This window comes from Sus scrofa, chromosome Y (genome assembly GCF_054392235.1).
Source record: "Sus scrofa isolate SSC_HxYL_T2T_F1_AM1 chromosome Y, Sscrofa_HxYL_maternal_Yorkshire_Landrace_v2.0, whole genome shotgun sequence".
In the NCBI taxonomy this organism is placed as follows: Eukaryota; Metazoa; Chordata; class Mammalia; order Artiodactyla; family Suidae; genus Sus; species Sus scrofa.
In genome coordinates this window covers 17510970-17513673 of record NC_139402.1, presented here as the reverse complement: position 1 = coordinate 17513673, position 2704 = coordinate 17510970, and the positions used below count along the sequence as shown (strand labels likewise).

The 2704-nt window shown below is 41.1% G+C and overlaps 1 pseudogene; it reads right to left on the bottom strand.

Annotated features, from left to right (window-relative positions):
• Positions 1 to 325: 325 nt before the first annotated feature.
• LOC146394416 (heat shock transcription factor, Y-linked-like) lies at positions 326 to 2304 on the bottom strand (annotated as a pseudogene).
• Between the last annotated feature and the right edge of the window lie 400 nt (positions 2305 to 2704).

Here is a 2704-nt window from a genome sequence, read left to right as displayed (position 1 = left end):
CTCATGCTGTAAATCAATGGGAACTACATCTAGTCACTTTTGATGGAGCACAACGGAGGGTTATGTGAAAAAAAAAAAGATGCGTACGTGTATGGGTGTGGGTCTTGGGTGGTTCGGGTGGTGTGTGCCTGGGTCACTTTGCTCGACAGTAGAAACTTGACAGAACATGGGAAACAAGCTATGATAGAAAAAATAAACATCATTTTAGAAAAAGAAACACAGCCCTTAATTGTTTCATAAATGAAGTAATTGCAACTATGAAGATGAATATATATGTTTATTTTTGAAATAAAGGAATTGCAGGAAATTGTTGACATTTGCAAGCCTAAATGTTCATCTTCACTATCCTGCAGAATCTATAGACCGTTGATAGGTCAAAATTAGGATGGTGTTCAAATAATGAAGAGGATGGAGGTGTTGGCCTTGAGAGAGAGGCAGCAGAGGTATCAGTGGCCATTGGCATTGGGAACCACGGATGGTTGGTTGGTTGAGGGTTAGACAAAGGGCCCTCTCTTGGTGGTATATTCTGATATCTGGTTGGAAAAGGGGACGGCTTCACCGTCATTCCAAAATAACCACTCGGGAAGGGAGAAATAAGGTGGTACTGAGAAATGGAAGTAGTAGTTGTAATGAAATTCACAATGTGGCCACTTGCTGGAGAGTAGCTGCTTTGTGAGAGCGTATGAAACGTGGTCAACTGATTTAAAGTAGCATGTTGAGCCACGACAGTTTGTCCTGTGGTCTGGCTGATGCTGATGATGTAGAAGAAACGTCACTTCTCATGGGGGTAGTTGTATTAGAAATTCTCTGGCTGGTAGAAGGCCTTCTTACTAAAGGCACATGTAAATTTGTGGAGGTTGAAAATGCATTTTCTCCACGAGTTTCTGCTTCAAAATCAGAATTATGATTATCCACCTTACGCCCTGTTCTAGAGTGTTTCTTGCTGCAACCTTGAAGTAGAGAAGCCGATACTGGAGAAGCATTTTTATACGTGACTCTTCTTTTCCTCCTTACCAACAGTTGAGGACAGCCTCATTTAAAGTTTGGATTATGGTAGAACTGCAGCTAAAACCAAGGAGAAATTTATTTAATGGTATTTGAAACAAGGACACGAGGAGACAGAAACCATAATATCTGACTCTTTGCATCATATGGAGTTAATATCATGAGACAATACACATCCATTGCTAATATTTTCAAAAATGTTCTTAGTGGTCACAGCCAACTATTGTCCTCAAGGAAAAGTGTCTGGTATATTTACATTAATAGTATTAGGCTCTGTGGCCTGCATTTTTTGAGGTTCATTGACAAGCCTCAAGGAGGCTAGGACAATGATTTATCATCCCAAATATTTTATGACCAAGCCATCCTCAATTTAAAAATGTTGAACATGGATGGTCCTGTCGTGGCACAGTGGTTAACGCATCCGCCTTGGAACCATGGGTTTGCGGGTTTGATTCCTGGCCTTGCTCAGTGGGTTAAGGATCTGGTGTTGCCGTGAGCTATGGTGTACTTTGTAGATGTGGCTTGGATCCCACGTTGCTGTGACTCTGGCGTAGGACGGGGGCTATAGCTCCAATTCAACCCCTAGCCTGGGAACCACCATATGCCATGGGAGTGGCTCAGGAAATGGCAAAAAGACAAAAAATAATCATCATAATAAAAATGGAACAGTACTTCATCCCACTTTCAAGGTCTACTTTGACCCTATATGGATGGACATATTTGCACATGTCCAAAGAGAATTTTATACACTCCCTCTATAAGTAGTAACTGGAAATTTCTTAATGCCTTGTTCCGAGCAGAGACTTCATTTTCTTCTGCCAGAAAGTCAGCTAGTGAGGCACATCTTTGAAAATTCCTTTGCAGCTTATTAAATGCATAGGGGTTAAGCTGTCGAACTCAGCTTTTCATACTCTCAGTTTCAAATATTCTGAAGGGAGACTTTCTCTCCAGAACTTCTTTCTTGACGCGTTCTTCATTAATCACTATCAAGGTTCCATTTGCTTCCCACCAAGTGGACTTAAAGTGATCACTTTCAGCAGTTTTCCAAAGTTTTCTGGGAAAGGGCAGAGGAAGAAAATCATCGTCTTCATCTGGTTCAGAGGCACACAATGTGCGACATGGCTTTTTTATCAGGGAGCCTTCAGACAAAGCCCGAAAAGCCGTTTCTTCAATCTGAGACCTCAAGTCCAAGTCCCCAGTGATTGAGTTATCACACCATGGAGGTGTAATGGAGGATTCTGAACCAGTTGGTGCATCTTTAGGAGACACAGGTTGCATTTCTGAAGGAGCATGTGCCATCTCAGATTAGTTTCTCTGCAGCTACTTTTCTCAACAGCATGCTTTTTGAACTCTGCAGTTTTAAATGCTGCTTTGGTAAGCTTACAGAGATAAAATCGCCCATGCATCACAATGGTTGCTAAGCTAAGTAGCTGTCAGATGACAGGTCTCCTAGCATTCTGAGCATAACCTTCAGTCAGTGCTTATTTTCCTATGAAATTGGTCCAGTTAACATAAAATATGAGCTCCTTACTTAAACAGTAACCCCCCCTAACAAAAGTGCGATCAGCAAATTCCCATTCCAATGGAATCTTTTTAATAAGTAAGAAAACCCATCACATAAATAAATCCATTTCATCCCAGAAGTAAACATAAATTCCCTATTATAAACATACACATTTGGTGCCTGTTATTAAGGCCT